Raw genomic sequence first — 18,461 nt, forward strand, 5'->3', positions numbered from 1 at the left:
CTTTCTGTAACTTTTTGAGCTTAAAACTTGGCCCCTTTGACCTCCAGAGTTGCAAAACCTTAATTACATATCTAGTGAAAATTAGCATGGACAGAGCTGTGTTTTAAAAATCTTATGTGTGGTTTTTTTCTCTCTCTACAGGTTCTTATTGGATAAGCAGTTCACAACTTAAACAGGTTGCAATCCGCTAGATGTGGTGCGAGGAACCTTTGGCTCACCAGATGTTGCAGAACAGCAACTCCCATCAGCCCCAACAGGCATAGACCATTGGCTGGGGATGATGGGAGTTGTAGTTCAACAACATCTGGTGGGCCAGAGGTTCCCCGTGCACACAGTCCATACCCTCAAATGTCCTGCTGCATGCCCTCTTCAGGGGCTTTGGCCTGGATGGGATGTGGTCTTGAATTGTGGCCATTTCTCTTATTTGCTTTGTAAGATCTCACGTAGCTGAAGGTGCTGTGTGTGGTTTTCTCTCTCTCCCTGTTTTATCCTCACAACGACCCTGTGACATTGGTTAGGCTAAGAGACAGTGACCTTGCTCAGGGTCACCCAATGACCTTCATGAATGAGTGGGCTTTCAACCCTGGTCTCCCAGATCCTTGTCCAACACTCTGAACTACTATGTCACATTTACTTGCCTCAATAGCTTAATGCCTTGGTAGAAACCAGCTCCCAGATGGTTGCTCAGGATAGAAGGTGGTCCTTTGGCTTGAAAAAGACACACACACCCCGCCGCCACACCACTGCCTAGTCAAATACTGTGATTGTATAGCAAAGCAAACTTATACTGAGTAAACAACATATCACTTCAGGGACTACAGGGACCTTCCTAGGGTCTAACTATATCGAGAAAGAATGATATTAATTTAAATTAGCAATTCTAAGGAAACATAAAACCAACTTAGCATGACTTTTACGATAGTTTTGTGACTTTGGTTTTGAATAGACTGTAAAACAGCCTAATACTACTAATTTTAAAACCCATTACCGAATCAATCAATTCCATAGAATATATATATATAGAGAGAGAGAGAGAGAGAGAGGTTGGATAATAGTATAAATCTGACTCAGTGCAGGTTGCTTGAGACCCACTCTTGGAATATGTGTTTTTGTAATGAACTGTACATGGATGCCTCCTTAACATATCCTGAAGTCTGGTGGCTTACTTACCACAAGACCTAATCATTCCATCGGTAGTCTCCCACACAGTTCTTGTCTGAGGTTGGACCTCCAAGGAAGTGTCCATTTGCTTCAGTCTAGTTGCAGAGTCATAGAACTACCACCAAAAGCACAAAAAAAGATGAGTTGAAAAACTACTGTACATAACAGTACATAACAATACATTACCTGATCTTTCCATCTAGATGGCATTCAACCCATTCCCTGAAGCTCACAATCCAATAGATTTAAACCAGTCTCTTGAGTTTCTCCCATGAGAAGGAGAAGGAGTCACTTTACTTTCTCTAATGCCAGGCCACGACTACGGGCAATGGTACCCAGGTGGTACGTTCTCTAGCCTAGTGTCCCATAGGCAAAACACTGAAAATTGAAATAAAAAAAATCCTTCCAGTAGCACCTTTAAGACCAACTAAGTTAGTTCTTGGTATGAGCTTTCGTGTGCAAGCACACTTCTTCAGATACATCTGAAGAAGTATCTGAAGAAGTGTGCTTGCACACGAAAGCTCATACCAAGAACTAACTTAGTTGGTCTTAAAGAACTAACTTAGTTGGTCTTAAAGGTGCTACTGGAAGGATTTTTTTTATTTTGACTATGGCAGACCAACACGGCTACCTATCTGTAACTGAAAATTGAGCTAGAGAAGATGGGCCCCTGATAGGCAGCTAACCAAAGGAGGTCCTGCTTTGTTGACAAGATGACAGCACATGATGATGCAATATGGAAAGCCAAGTACCTGAAAAGGAAAGTAGTGAGATTGGAGACTGGGAGTTGAATGTACTTTGGTAGCCATAGGTTAGCGGAAGTGTGTCCCAGAGTCTTAATCACATTCATATTTAGTTTTTAAGATGAAGAATCATTGAGTGTTTTAGTCTAAGCTCAGTTTGTTGCAATGTTTTAAGAAGGGCATGGGAATAACACTGGAACTGGGTTGGTTTTTAACCTTAATTCCTGGTTTTTACACAAGTATATCTTTTTTATGCTTCCACTATGAAATGCCTCAGGCTTCATCTTAAAAGTTTGTGAGGTAGAAAATCTCAGAAAGTATTTATATTTTGTTATTGAAGAAGGCGGGCCTCTCTGCCAACTTGCATATAGATAATTAACTACCCATGAAACAAAAGTAATTTCCATGTAAGAAGTAGTGGGGAAGCACAGAAAGTGAGCATCTATAAAGGTTTTCAAATCTGAGATTAGGCAGGGAAAAAGAAATGATATGGTGAGCATATATGTTTCAGATATGTAGTTAGACACATTTCATGAGTAGTCTTATCAATCTCTATGGAATGAATGGGTTTTTTTAAAAGAGTAAGGCCTTGATGCACATATTTTTCCCTTCTAGTCCAACATGTCATTGTGTAACTAGATGGCACACACTAGCAATTTCCACCTGATCTCCGCATTTTGGAAATATCGAGCTGTGAAGTATTCTACACCTTCCTCTCGAGGTCCCAAGGATCCTCAGAATGCCAGGATATCTCATACCTTCAGAGATCCTAGTGAGTCCAGCACTCAGTCGCTTTCATTGTGGAACTCCTCTCCCCAATAGCAAGCTTATACAGGAATCAGTGGACAATATCACATAGAAGTTCTGCCTTCTATGCCTCCACCCAAACCAGCAATCCTATGAAGGTAATTTCTCTTACCACCCCTCACCCATTCCTTACTAGTTTGCCTTCCCTCTTTGTCCTCTCACCTTTCTCTCTTCTCTGCCCTTGCTGGCTTCCTTCATACCTCTGCTCCCACTTCCGTGGCCCTCTGCTTATCTCTGCTCCTCTGCCTTTGTTCTCATTATCCTATATACCTCATAATCCTATATACTTATAGAGTGAACTCATTTTCTGAATGTGGATTCTTACACAGTCGAAATAGGACTGCCCACAGTCAAGAAGGTGGGGGCGGGCAAGGGAGAATCCCAAGGTTTGTAGAAGTAGAAACAATCGTTTGAGGTAGGAATCAGAAGAGTAACACCCCGAAATAATCCATTGAGAACTGGATAGGATGAAAGATGGGACAAGGCCATCTCCCAGCATCTGCATGTTCAGCAAGGTGCCTGTAGAGAGACAGCTTTCTGCTTGTCCATAGGGTCCTCGCGCTACTGAACACAAAAATATAGGTCTGACGTACCATGAAAATGAAGTGAAGGGTGGAAGTTGATCTCAAATGAGAGTCCTGAATGAGAATCTTATTTGTCCCCTTTTGTACCTCTGTTGAAGGACAAAGGTCCATACACTGCTTCACATTGTTTTTGTATCATGCTAGATTGATAATTTTAAGACAGTTTTGTGACTTGAGCTTGCTCTCCTGGAACATACTTGGAGTTCTGTTTTTGAGAGACAGGAGAAATGAAGTGGGGGGGGGGGGAGGTCATGTTGTGAAGCATAAAAGCAGAACATAACTTGAGTTTTCTAAATCCTGTACCAAAGAAACATAATCCTGCCATATATTGATTGCTTTCCAGTAGACAGCGGAAGAAAGACTATGAAATCTTTTGAGACACAAGCAACATCATTAATTCTGCTGATGGTAACACTGACCATGCGTAAAGGCTACTGTCTCTATGACTCACTCCCTGAAAAGGACTGGGAGTAATAATATAACCACAAACATAGGCCTCTCTGTTATATCTTTATTGGGCAGAAATATTCAGTCGAAGATTAGGACTATTATATCTCCTCGATATGCTTCATGTACTCAATTTTCTCTCACTGAAATGAACCTGGAAGTTCTTAATTAAGTGGTATTATTTACATAAGCTGAAGGGTCTCAGATTTTAATTTTACCTGAGCCGCAAACACATTAGATGAGTTCTGGCAAATCACTGTTGCTTCAGCCCTCCATGTGCAACATGGAAATAAGGCAGGGCTCTTGCAATGTGATATATAATTATCTCAATCAGGGTTGGGAACCCTCTTGATATTGTTGGACTCCTCTTCCCATTAGTGCCAGCCATCATGGTCAATGGTCAGGAATGATGGAAGTCCAACAACATCTGGAGGGTCATAGGCTCCCAACCCCTGATCTATGTATTTATTTTCAAAGTCAAATCCCGCTTTGGATTATCAGCTAGGGCAGCCTTTCCCAACATAGTCCCATCCAGATATTTTAAACTACAACTTCCACCACCCCCAACTAGTGTGGCCAAGGTTCAGGGATGATGAAGCAGTAGAACAAATCATCTGAAGAGCACAAGGATGGGGAATGCAGAGATTCCCCATCTCTGCATTCTGCACAGTCCTGAGTCTGTGTTTGTACAAAAATAAGTGAAATGTCAAATCAAAGAACTGAAGACCTAGATCCCCTCCCAAAAAAAACCTACAATGGTTTTTCAATTAAGCCCCGTTTCCCGTTATTGTTATGATTAGGTTCCTGGTTTACACTCCCTGTCTTTCATCACATCGCTGGGAGATGTGGTCTTTTTCACATCTTCAAAACTAGATAAAGTTGCCCCAAAGGGAAACAAAATATGGAGATTCTTGAGGGAAATTTAAATATTTTTGAGATGGTAAGCACAATTTTGGATAGAGGTTTAGCAAACGTCTCCAAACTGCCATCAGATTTTACTTAAAGTGTGATTCAAAACAATCTTGAAGGACGCTACTCCTCAGATGAAATATATAAGGAATTATTAGGGAAGCAAAGAACATGTTGCATTTCTAAATGGTTTCATGCGCTAGAGGCCACTTGAGAGAATCACATAGCCAAATTCTAGTTCAAAGAAGGTGTGATCTACATCCCATTGAAGTCAATGGCAACGCTCCATTATTGATTTTCCTACCTCCAAGGCTCTAACTACATGAGATGCTAATTGTGTTGCTGGCAATCACATCATTGCTGTTTATCTTTGTTTAATTACAGGCACGAGAAGTGATGCTCATCAGGCATACAGAGCACAGGGAGAGGAGGCTTGTTTGTTTTTTAAAAAATGTTTTTAATTGAAACCTTTAAATGTACAATACAATAAAAATCAAACTAATCTAAATAAAAAGAAAAAGGGAACAAAAGAAAAAGGGAGGAGAGAGAGAGAAAACAGAGCCTTCTTTCAAAGGTAGGTCTTAATCTTGTCCCCAAACCTCGATAGCATTTTAAAAAGCAGAGACATCACCTTGCCAACAAAGGTCCTATAGTTAAAGCTATGGTTTTCCCAGTAGTGATGTATGGAAGTGAGAGCTGGACCATCAAGAAGGCTGATCGCCGAAGAATCGATGCTTTTGAATTATGGTGCTGGAGGAGACTCTTGAGAGTCCCAAGGACTGCAAGAAGATCAAACCTATCCATTCTTAAGGAAATCAGCCCTGAGTGCTCACTGGAAGGACAGATCCTGAAGCTGAGGCTCCAATACTTTGGCCACCTCATGAGAAGAGAAGACTCCCTGGAAAAGACCCTGATGTTGGGAAAGACTGAGGGCACAAGGAGAAGGGGACGACAGAGGACGAGATGGTTGGATAGTGTTCTTGAAGCTACCAACATGAGTTTGACCAAACTGCGGGAGGCAATGGAAGACAGGAGTGCCTGGCGTGCTCTGGTCCATGGGGTCACAAAGAGTCAGACACAACTAAACAACAACAACAATATTGTCCCACACAAAAGAGGATGGACTCTCCCAGTTCTCACCTGGGTGCTTCCTTTTCTTCTCCTACCCTACCACCCTGAGAGATCTTCCCTTCCCAGCCAGGGAGAAGAGGTTTGCAGCCATTCTGCACCATGATCACTGTGAAGATTGCCACCTGCATGGCACTAATGGGAACCCCCTCCCCACAAGCCTAAACACAGTTCGGGTGGGGGATGCAAACACAAAATTTTCATTGTGATTACAGCAGTTAGACCTGACTGCCCTGTGCACTGCATTTTCAAATAATATTGTCTCCTCTTAAAGGTGAAGGTACCCCTGACCGTTAGGTCCAGTCACAGACGACTCTGGGGTTGCGCGCTCATGTCGCTCTATAGGCCGAGGGAGCTGGCATTTGTCCACACACAGTTTTTCTGGGTCATGTGGCCAGCATGACTAAGCTGCTTCTGGCGAAACCAGAGCAGTGCACAGAAATGCTATTTACCTTCCCGCTGGAGTGATACCTATTAACTTGCACTTTGACGTGCTTTCGAACTGCTAGGTGGGCAGGAGCTGGGACCAAACAATGGGAGCTAACCCCATGGCAGGGATTTGAACTGCCGACCTTCTGATTGGCAAGTCCTAGGCTCTGTGGTCTAAACCCGTGTTCCTCCTACCTGTCTCCTCTTACCTGGAAATAAAGAAAGAAGATAGATCAGTGTATTGCACATGGCAAAGTGAGCACAACATGGAGCTAGGCTTTAGACTGAGGCAACAGATCTCAAAGCAGATGAGTACATGTTTAGTTCTGTACATTCACCTACCACCCTGAAAGAGGAACAGGCAAACACCGATACTCCACATTGACGAGCTTTGGACATTTGGGGTACTCAGAGAGCTGCTCTCTGTCAAAAGCCCCTCCATTATTTGTCCATGAGCCATTTATGTGCCCATAAGGGCAAGCTAGATTGCAATTGCACTGTTTACTAACAGTGGTACGTCCCAGATGACCTAACGGATGCTGTATCTCAGTATGTGAGAGCAAACATTGGCAAGAAATATGCAAGCCAGCATTTTCTCCAGCTGCTCAGTGAAACCGAGAATGATGGAAAATATGGACAGTTTATTTTCTAACAAGCCACAATTGCTTTTCAAAACTCAAATAGTAGCATGTTTCATCGATAGACTACTTACGAAAATGCAATAGGCAGCAGGAAAGTAGGAACATCTGAACTCAGGATCTTTATTCTTTTTAGGGTTATTGATTAGCCTAATGATGCTTCTATTGAACGCCTTTCAGAAATGCATTTCCCATAAAAAAAAGAAGTCACTGTTTTCATTTTCCTTTATTGGAAAGTGCATGAAATGTTAGCCTAATAAAGAAAAATTCTAAAGTAGTGGGCAAGTTCGGAAAGCTTAAAGCTGCTCTGAGCAAAACGTTTCCAGGCAGCAGCATTTTCCACTCAAAACAAAACAACCCTGTTCAAATATAAAACGATGCAGTTCAGATTTCAGAGTTAAAAGAAGCACTAGAGAGCCCTTCAGTGGCATGTCTCATATCAACAACAACAACAATGGTGCCGTATTATTCCGTGTCAGCACCCTATGCAAAAGACTGAAACCTGACAACCTATATTAACCCTTATAGTCTTATTATTATATTTTCCATGCTCCACTAGCACTACAGTGGTACCTCAGGTTAAATATGCTTCAGGTTACATACGCTTCAGGTTACAGACTCCGCTAACCCAGAAATAGTGCTTCAGGTTAAGAACTTTGCTTCAGGATGAGAACAGAAATCGTGCTTCAGTGGCGCAGCAGCAGCAGGAGGCTGCTGTGGTGCTTCAGGCTGCTGTGGTGCTTCAGGTTAAGAACAGTTTCAGGTTAAGTACGGACCTCCGGAACGAATTAAGTACTTAACCTGAGGTACCACTGTACTTTTGCAGACCTCTCCTCTCTCTTAAGGATTTTCGCCCAATTTTTGAAGCCAAAGGACCACTCAAGGCAGCTGAATTAAATTAAGCAAATAACAACAAAATCAACCTAAAAACTATCAATAATTAAAACCATTAAGTTCCGTGTTATAGACATAACAGGGGGGAAACATGGCAAGAGGATTGCCAGCAGTCTGCTAAGACGTTCACATCATTCTAAAAATTAAAATATTACAGATTGTCATAAAAAAACATTCAGTGGGGTCCGTTGAGCATTGAAACCCAGAGAATATTTCAGCAACAAAGATACTGTTACTCAAAAGGTCTCTCAACATCTATCATGTCTAAGTGCTAAGGCAGACACTCCCTGCAATGATCTTTGCATGCTGGGGGAGGGTGCCTCTTGTGTGGGCAAATGTGGTTCTTTACAAGATTGGACCAGGACTGTGTCACTGTGAACTTTTCAAACCCAAATCCCCATTCTACAGGGTTCATTTCAAATAACACTCAGATTTAGAGTTGCTCTTTGTCCCTTACATTTCTGTTGAGTTAGAATAATTGCTTTGTTTCATGCACAGTCTATATTTCACTGATTCATAAATAGTGTTTCAGCATTTGTGACTTGGGTAGCTGTTCCGTATTTCAATATTTGCAGAACTTGTAATATAGCATACAAGTACTCTATGGGTAATCCATGGATGTTTAAATATTGAGACAATGGATTTATGTAAGAAAGCCTTACCATGATCAATTGGTAGCTTACCTGAAGGGGGGAAATGAATCTTTTAATCAAATTTAAATGAAGTATCATTCAGTGGTAGTGTCATGGCCATAAATGGTATGAATTTCTTGCTTCGATGAACATGCTTTTAGACGAATTTTTCAACAATAAGTGATTTTTTTCTGTGTTGGCTAAGAAAATGCCTAAGCTAATATTTTAAATGGTCATCTGTGTTGTTTATTTCAGTCAGTTAATTAATTCATTTCTGGAATCAAAAAGCATGATACCTAATTGACTAAAATAACATTGACCAACTGGTAATTCTTAGCTAAAAAACATTATTCCGTACAGTCCAGTTCTCAGCACTGGGGGGGCCCCACTGCAAATTCCTACTCATAGAAAGATAACTGTTTTACAGGGATCTGAAGTCACCAAGTCAGGCAGAAAAAGAATGTGGGGAGATGCATTCGCAGGCACAACCCACTTCCAAATTTGCAATAGTTACTTTCCCAGTAAATTCCAAACGTTAAAGCTTAGCATCCTTCACAAGTGAGTAAGTAAGCAGGAAGGGCCAAAGCTCAGTAGCAGACCATCTGCTTCATGGTACAATCTCTGGCATCTCCAGTTAGGCCTGGGGAAACCCCAATCCGAAACCCTTGAGAGGTGCTGCCAGTCAGTGGGGGCAATACTAGATGGAACAGTGGTCTGAGCCAGTATAAATTTCCTTATGTTCCTGTGTGTTTTTTTCTACTTTCAAAAAAATAACCATGTGAGCATTTGCCTCCTCACTGTAACAGCAGTTATATCCTGTTTACATCCCTGCCCCTCCAAAAAACTGAAGTGCCCCTTCACATATTTGTAATCCGCCAATGGAGTGGCAAAGGTACAGTAGTACCTCAGGTTACAGACGCTTCAGGTTACAGACTCCACTAACCCAGAAATAGTACCTCAGGTTAAGAACTTTGCTTCAGGATGAGAACAGAAATCATGCGGCAGCAGCGGGAGGCCCCATTAGCTGAAGTGGTACCTCAGGTTAAGAACAGTTTCAGGTTAAGAATGGACCTCCAGAACGAATTAAGTTCTTAACCTGAGTACCACTGTAGGGAGGCAAATGGACTCCAATCCAGATTTTTTATTTTATTTATTTGAAAGCATTTTTGAACTGCTTAATGTTGCGAAATCTCTAAGCGATGTACGAAAACATGGAGATAAAAGCAGAACAGTATCATAAAAGCAGAAATCTACTGAGAGTAGGGTCTAATCTTATGGGTCATGGAAAGCCTGGGGGGGGGACAATGCTGTGCATAAAGTTCAACTCATGCAATGGGGCTTTCTCTCCCTCTCCTCTCTCTGCACGCCCTCAAAATCTGCTCTGGAGGGTCCTCCAACCGATTTTGAGGGTGCATGGGTTGGGAGTGGGGACTGCGTGGGAGAGGAGACGAAAAAGCATTGTGCAAGCAGATGTCTGCTGTGCTAGTGTTGGATATGGCCCTATGTCTTTAGAAGACATAGAATCATAGAATTGTAAGCACCCTGAGTGTCACCTAGTCCAACTCCCTGCAGTGCAAGAATATGCAGCTGTCCGATACGAGGACTGAACCTGCAACCTTGGCATTATCAGCACCACACTCTAACCAACTGAGCTATTGTCAGGCTGCTGCCAGCGACTCCCAGCCGGTTGCCCAGGAACTGTCAGCTGCGTCCCATTGGGGAGAGCTTGGAGAGACAGGAGGAGGTAATTAGGCAGGAATGTGGAACGAGGGAGGAGCAGCCTAGTTGCAGTAGAAGCCTAAGCTCCGAGAACAAGGAGAAGGAAGGGGGGAGTTCAAGGGGGAAGACACAGACTGACAGTTTAAGCTCCGACAGAGGGAGGGCCGCTGAAAATAGCCCATCCCATAATGCGCAGGCGAGCAAGAATTATCGAGAGGCATGAACAGGGAAGGAAGCGAAGGGGGTTTTTAAATGTGGAAAGAGGAAGGGACGGAACTCAGACTCGGCAACAGCTAATTTGGAAGCAGACGCTGAGTGACTGAGCTCCAGAGTGATTTGTGTGTTTTGAGCAATAAACCTGAGTTAATTGCTGCCAGAGTTGTCTCGCTTCTGTGGGAGAGACCCAACCATTACAGGAACATACAAAGATAAGGAAAGGTTTCTTACCATCCGCTTTTTATTCAGTATTTACAGAGAGAGGCTGTAGAACCCAGCCTCTTGGATAATGGTGTTGTCCTGAATGAATCTCCAAACCCCATCTCTCCCACTTCCTCATTCGTCAATCTCATCATCTCTCCTACAGGTACTGCTAAGTGCCCTATGTCTTCAAGCTCTTTGCTCTCCTACTTTTAAGGCTCACCAAGTTTTGGGAGAGGGGGTCTGGGATGCTTTCTAAGACACTGTGTCTGTCAGCTGTCATCCCCCCTGGTGCTTCCTCCTCCTCCTCCTCCTCCTCTCCCATTATTTCCCAACTTTTCCTCTCATCTGAGCTGTGATCTCCCTCAAATCCCTGTTGCAAATCTCAACTGTCTTCCTCTTCCTCCTCCCAGGACGGGTCAAGCTGGGGAGGTGGTCTCCACCATTCCTCCTCTGCCCAGTCCCTGACAGCTATCCACCTGAAGCAGCTGATGGATGATGCTTTGCGTATGGCAGAGAGAAGGGGCAATGGCAGTAAATGTCTGTCTTTGAGCCTTGTGGTATTTCATAGGGTACTGTGCCATGAGTAGAATTTTCCCCAGATGATCTATGTTACCTTACAGGACTATATGAGGGCAGGTGGTCCTTCAGGTAATCTGCTCTTGAGTTGTTTAGGGCTTTATAAATTAGAAACAAGGCATGGCTTAACATGGCCAGGTAGCTAACCAGAGAGCAGTTCCCTCATCACAGGTGAGATATGTGCATGCCCAGGTGCTCCACTCAACAAAATGGCCGTTGCATTCTGCTCCGTCAGATCCATCTCCACAATCCCTTCAGTTGCCTTTTGCACAGTTCTTCCCACATGCATGTCACACCAAACGAACCAAACCAAGCAAATTAAGTGAGCCGGCAACACAGAAGAGGGCAGAAGGGCAATAAATCAAACATACATTATACATTGGATCTCCTCACATGCCGGGCCTCTTTCCTTTGCGATGCCTGTCAAATTAGGCCAGCTATTCATTTCTTTGGCACAGCAGTCTAAAAAAATGAAAATTTATTCTTAGGGAGGAGGAACATGTAAGGAAGGATGCTGCTATACTGTGAAAATATTCTGGATACCTCTGGCTTTTTAACCAGTCCTCCCATCCTGGAATCGTGCCCAGTTCTCTCTATTTCTCTTTGCTCTCTGCAGAAAATGATGTGGCTGCAACTTTTTAATCAAGCGCTGTCCTCCTATCAGAAGGACTGCTCCTCCGGGTTCTGTCGCTACTGACCTGTCATAATCATAGGAATGAAAACAACGATATGTACCCAGCAAGCAGAGGAATAATTGGAAGCATCTAATCCATAATGTTTTCTTTTTTGGAATTATAATGGCCTGGTGAGTGACTGGGGCTTAACCCAGGTCAGCCAAGTCTCAGCTGCACACCTTGGCTTCAAAGATTCTATACATGGTGTCTGGATTCTGGAATAATATTGCTCAGTAGTTTCAAGAACTTAATGACTCATTGTGATGGAAATTAGCTGTATTTGTTTGGTCAAACTTTTTGATCTGCTCCATATTGGCTGTCTAAAACTTCCTCTGGAAACAGCATGGGAAGAACAGAGGGATCATAATTGGGCTTGGTAGAGCTGTTTCCCTCCTTTCCCTTGAGGGATAGCTCACTCGGTAGAGCATGAGACTCTTAATCTCAAGGTCAGGGGTTTGAGCCCCACATTGGTTGAAAGAGTCCTGCATTGCAGGGGGTTGGACTAGATGGTCCTCATAGACCCTTTCAACTCTACAATATATTATTCTATGATCTACATCCAGGTCTTCCCTTATTCCAATGGCCCTTATATAGTAACACTGCCTTACAGAGGGGGGTTTCCAGCTACCCCACCCACTGCCTCTGGAAGCCCTGTAGGAAGTTGATGCAGGAGGGAGAGAGAGAGAGAGAGAGAGAGAGAGAGAGAGAGAGAGAGAGAGAGACTGTGAGTAACACCATGGGATGGGTTACTCCCCAAATGGTGATGCCAGTGGGACATGGATTCTTTGGGGAAGCTGATGCCTAGACATGTGATCAGACTAACTTGACCCATAGCTAATTTGGAGCAGGCATGGCAGCAGTGGCTAGGCTAGGACATCTAGGACCAAGGCAAAAAAGTTCGAGCTGCATCACTTACGGACTCACTGTTAAAACTGTGTTCATGGAAGACAATCTTACTTGGCTATGAGTGATCGCCAAAGAAGAAGAAGCACCAGATACAAATCATAATCTGAACATAAGCTTTACTACATTTGCAGTAAAGATGAGGAAAGGGGTCCTATCTTCACAGACCTTTTAGAACGTTTGTGTAAATCAGGGTATGGGAAACTGTGGTCCTCCTAAAGTAGCTGTCCCTGGCCACTGTCCTCCTTGGCCACTGATGATGCTGTTTAGGGTTGATAGGAGTTGAAGTCCAACATTTCTGGAGGTCCACAGGTGCATCACCTCTGGCAAAAATGTCCGAACTTTATGAAAGCTTCAGCTGCTTGGTGAATCTGGAAAAAGCTGCATTAGCTTGCATTCAGATTAAACAAACAGAATTGCCTTGCCTCCTTTGTCCTTTACACTTTTTTTTTTTTTAAAAAAAGCAGTAATCCATATTATGTCTGGATGCAAGCAAAGCCTTTCAGAATAGATTTGCCTTCTCTTCCCCTTTGTTTGCCAGATACCACACACAGGCTCGCTCATTCACACCCCATAGCCGCAAGTAGTGTTTCTGTCTGCCATAAATTTATGTAATTACATTGAAATGTCTTATCAATAATTCAATTATTCCATTAGTTTTACATTAAGAAATAAATAGAGTTAATACATGTATAATTTATCTGCCTATAAACTAAATAGTTTTAAATGCATTTTTTTTCCTGGGCCTAAAGTGGTAATAGCTTATAAAATGAGAAAACTGTAATAAATCTAATCACCTGTACCTTGAAACATCCCATAAGGTAGAGTATATTGAAGATGAACTGTTATGCAGTCCACAAGAATAAGATAACTCTGATAAAAATGCCTCTATTCACTGGTAAAGTCTGGGCTTGGGCCTGGTTAATTAAAACTCAACTTGTAATTATTTGATATGATGAGACACAGAGATAGCACACCCATCAAACCTTGCTCTTGGTACCTATTGGCTATTCTTTAAAAAATATATATATATAATTTTCATTATCACCATTTCCAAAATCACATTCACCTTCAAATAAACATCTCCACCATTAATATCTTTCTTTTAATAAAGACATTCAACAACTTCCTTCTTCCAAGGTTTCTTTAATTTTCCCACCATTCCTGCATATTCTTATATATCCATTTAGATCACTTTCTCCCCTTATTCTTCCTTTAATATATATTATACTGTTGAATTTACCTTAATGCTGCTAGCGTTTTCACTTGTTTATAATTATTTTCCAGATACTCCACAAAGCTTTTCCACTCCTCTTTATAGAGAGCAAGAGATCTTCTTACTCTCTTATTTTACTTGTTAGACCTGCCAACTCTGCATATTTTTAATCATTTTTAATTGCCAACCCACCTTTTAAAGGACCTCACTCACCCGCCATTTTGGGGCTAACAAGATCTGAACTGCTGTAGTGGCATATATAAATAATTTTCCTGACTCCTGGGTTCCCAGAAGAAATGTCTCTGGTTTGGGGGGGAAATGGTGGTTGTTGTTGTTGTTTCAAAAAAAGACACCCCCATCTCTTTATCATTTCCCAGTACACTTGTACACCATCATGTTAGAGTTACTGGTATCTTGGAAGAGTGATGGGTTGTTAAACAACTCAGAGAACTGTAGCTCTTTGGGGTGAATCTTCTTCTTCTTCTTTGCCGGTCACTCGTAGCCGAGTAAGATTGTCTTCCATAAACACGTAAGTGACTGTCAAGGCCGATTCTGGATCCACACGTCCTTCCACAGTGGGGACATTGGTTTCCAGGCAGGAGTTGATCATGGTGAGAGTTTGCCAAGTGTGCCTTCCTCTTAGCTCATTTTTCTCTTTCGTCCTGAGTGCGAGCGTCTTCAAAGCCCATGACACCTTTGATAAAGGCTGTTCTCCAACTGGAGCGCTCGCAGGCCAGTGTTTCCCAGTTGTCTGTGCTTATACTACATTTTTTTAGATTTGCCTTGAGAGAGTCTTTAAACCTCTTTTGTTGACCACCAGCATTACGCTTTCCATTTTAAAGTTGGGAATAGAGTAATTGCTTTGGAAAATGATAATCAGGCATCTGCACAACATGACCAGTCCAACAAAGTTGATTATGGTTTGTATCTGATGCAAACGGAGTTAGTGCATCTGAAGAATATGATGCTGTCTTAAACCCACAACTATGGGAAGTATCCAAAATTGTTCTAACAGATTGCTGTGGCACTTCGAGCATTTATGCTTTTCCTGATGGGGAAAAATATCCCTTCTCCTCCCTTTGGGTGCTGTTATGGGGGTTCCTCTGAATTCCCTAAGCCAATGGGGGGGCATTTAGAAGGAGGAGAGAGGGTAACAGATAACCACTGTGTGCAGTTGAAAGCAAACACTTAACACTCAACTCCTAACAGCCAAAACTCCATAACCTCCACCGACCATTTCTGCATTCGTCAGCAGCATTACTTATTCATCGTCTCAGCATTAAAGTATTTGTATTGCAATGCAAAGTTGTTGCCGGGATTAAAAAATAAATAAAAATTAGCTCCTTGTATATTCATACATTTCAGCTTGGCCGGAAACTTCTGTCAGACTATAAAACATTTGAGTCACTCTTTTCACAATAAAGTTGAGTCATACAGCACTCTTTCTGCCAAGTTTCTTGCAATAAGGTAGTTATTTGAAGCAGAAAGTCACAGGGGAAGAGTAGAAGGGATCCACACAATCACAATAATTTCCAAAAAATTATTGTAACCATTCTAACCTGAAGGCTTGGCTGTTTGAGACCTCTGTCACAGGCCAGGGGACAATGAAGCATAAGAAACTCTGTTATTGGCAAACTATCATGTGAACTCACTGCATACCCTCCAACATTTCTCTGAAAATAGGGGCATCCTAGATTTATTATTATTATTATTATTATTATTATTATTATTATTATTATTTTATTTCCCAGCCACTCTGGGTGGCTTACAGTACATATTACAGTATCTATTAAAACACAGTACGTCAAACATTAAAAACTTCCCAATACAGGACTGCCTTCAGATGTCTTCTAAAAGTTATGTAGTTCTTTATCTCCTTGGCATCTGAAGGGAGGGCATTCCACTCAATAGTGGCAGGTGCCACTACTGAGAAGGCCCTCTGCCTGGTTCCCTGTAGCTACCCTTCTTGAAGTAAAGGAACCATCAGAAGGCCCTCAGAGGAGGACGTCAGTGTCCTGGCTGAGCAATGGGCATGGAGATGCTCCTTCCACGTCTCCACTCCCACATATTAAAACATATTAAGACTACCTATACATAGTTGCTTTGAAAAAATAGAAGCAGCAGCCATTAATGTCACTTTGAGCACCCTCTGGCAGAAAATGTGAGTCAGTCACACATTCCTGAGATACAAAGAGGAGCTGTATTGTGTGAATGGTCCTTACGGTCCTTCTTCTTCTTCTTCTTCTTCTTCTTCTTCTTCTTCTTCTTCTTCTCCTTCTTCTTCTTCTTCTTCTTCACCTAAGAACCATAAAAAGAAGCTATTCTTCAAAGAAGGTAGTTTTCTTAGTCATAGAAACCTGTGTTCTCAAAATGCTCTCTCTCTATGTGTGTGTGTGTGTGTGTGTGTGTGTGAGAGAGAGAGAGAGAGAGAGAGAGAGAGAGAGAGAGAGAGAAGATTCAAGCTCAGCGCATCCACTTCACTTCCCTTTCCTGCTGCAACTGTTGGAAAACTGAGACTAAAGAACACTTCCCCTCCTGACTGAGAACAGCTTGGAGTCTTACTGCCTCCCTGCTGTGCTCGGCAAAATCGCTATGATTCTTTGACAGTTGGAGCTTAACCGCCCCAGCCCCCTGCTTGCCATGCTCGTGGGGGAGCTGAGAAAAAGAGACAGTGCTCCCACGGCTCAGAAAGAAGTGATTTCTTGCCTGTGTGCTCCCTTTAAAAAAAAAATGAGAGAGAAACCTTCTGAGAGAAGCAAGCGTAAGCAATTCCCTCTCAGCTAAGGTAATTGTTTCAAGTTTGGAAGTTGGCAAACGTTTCTCTCAGTTTCCTCGAGAACTCGGATGTCTACTGTGCCATTTAGAACTCGAGGAGAACAATTAATGCTACCCTGGTTCCAAACACGCCATTTAAGGATTCGAGCACATTAAAATGCGCTCACACCTGTATGCTTCTGCTGCAGCTGTGAAATTCTTTCCGTTTTGTCGGATGGATTTTGTGAGGATGAAGAGGCGAATATTTTCTCCCGGTACTTTTCTCCCAGAACCTTTGCATATATGTGGGAAAGTGCTTCTAAATACAGTGATACCTCAGGTTAAGTACTTAATTCGTTCTGGAGGTCCGTTCTTAACCTGAAACTGTTCTTAACCTGAAGCACCACTTTAGCTAATGGGGCCTCCTGGTGCCGCTGCGCCACCGGAGCACAATTTCTGTTCTCATCCTGAAGCAAAGTTCTTAACCTGAAGCACTATTTCTGGGTTAGCAGAGTCTGTAACCTGAAGCATATGTAACCTGAAGCGTATGTAACCCGAGGTACCACTGTAAATGTCTGAGCAATTCCTTACAGCCATGGAGGTGGCAGGCTCTCTTTTTAATTTTAAAACGCAGGCGTTCCAGGATGCTAATTTGCTGCCTGTTTGTAAATATGTAAAGGTAAAGGACCCCTGGAGGGTTAAGTCCAGTCAAAGGCGACTATGGGGTTGCAGCACTCATTTTGCTTTCAGGCTGAGGGAGCCAGCATCTGTCCACAGACAGCTTTCCGGGTCCTGAGGCCAGCATGACTAAGTCATTTTTGGCACAACAGAACACCGTGACGGAAACCAGAGCGCATGGAAACGCCATTTACCTTTCTGATGCAGGGGTACCTATTTATCTACTTGTACTAGCATGCTTTTGAACTGCTAGGTTGGCAGGAGCTGGGACAGAGCAACGGGAGCTCAATCTATCACGGGGATTCGAACCACCGACCTTCTGTTCGGCAAGCCCAAGATGCTCAGAATCCCTCTTTGTACACATATGTCTACCTGTTACTATATTTCATGTAATGGACTCTGGTCCATGAGAGCTTATGCCACAACATACAACAGGAATATATCATGATTCTCCGGCAATGAATGTGGGGAACCTTTGACACCCTAGTCGTTGCGGAACTGCAAGTCTCATCAGCCTCAGCAAGCATGACTAATGGTCAGAGGTTGCTACATACCTTCCAATATCCATCAGATGAAAATAGGGACATTTCTTACTCCCCACAACTGACCCTCCTTGATCCCCCCACCATTTTTGTCACACACACCCACCACAGAGCATTTCCTATCAGAGGAAGAGTGAGTGTCACAACCACTGTACCAGCCGGACCCAGCACCCAGACCCTTCACCATCCTGAGAAAACCTCTTAATTCCGATTTTATTTTATTTTATTCTTCAATAGATTGAGAAAAAGCAAAACACGCACTAATAAATAAATTTTGGAAAGGGGCAAGATTAGATGTGGGTGCACAAAGCATTTTTTGTTTCTTGTTTTTAATCAAAACTCCTTGCACTCTGTTTCTTCCTGACCAGAGCGGCTCCTTCTGGATGTGAGGGTGATCTGGCTGTGACATCTGTCACCCCATTGATCACCAGGGTTGATTCGGCTGATCTGGCTGGCTAGGTGAGAGTCCCCTTCCTCTCTCACTCCTCCATGTGCATCCCTCCCGAAGCTGTGCCCTCGGTGGATGAGGACAACCATCCCAGATTGTAGGAGAACGTAGGGGCTCCTTCCAATTCTGTGATTCTGTGACACGTGAACTGAAAAACTA

The 18,461-nt window shown here is 42.8% G+C and overlaps 1 long non-coding RNA gene across 1 annotated transcript; it reads right to left on the reverse strand.

The window, feature by feature from the left end:
* Positions 1-10,559: 10,559 nt before the first annotated feature.
* LOC308466810 lies at positions 10,560-15,567 on the reverse strand. Its single transcript, XR_013980966.1, has 3 exons — positions 12,833-15,567; positions 11,631-11,785; positions 10,560-11,549 (listed from the first exon to the last, which is right to left on the reverse strand). It is a non-coding gene; the product is annotated as an uncharacterized lncRNA (long non-coding RNA).
* Positions 15,568-18,461: the final 2,894 nt, after the last annotated feature.

The sequence above is a fragment of the Podarcis pityusensis genome (genome assembly GCF_964106645.2).
Source record: "Podarcis pityusensis genome assembly, chromosome: 17".
NCBI classification, from domain to species: domain Eukaryota; kingdom Metazoa; phylum Chordata; class Lepidosauria; order Squamata; family Lacertidae; genus Podarcis; species Podarcis pityusensis.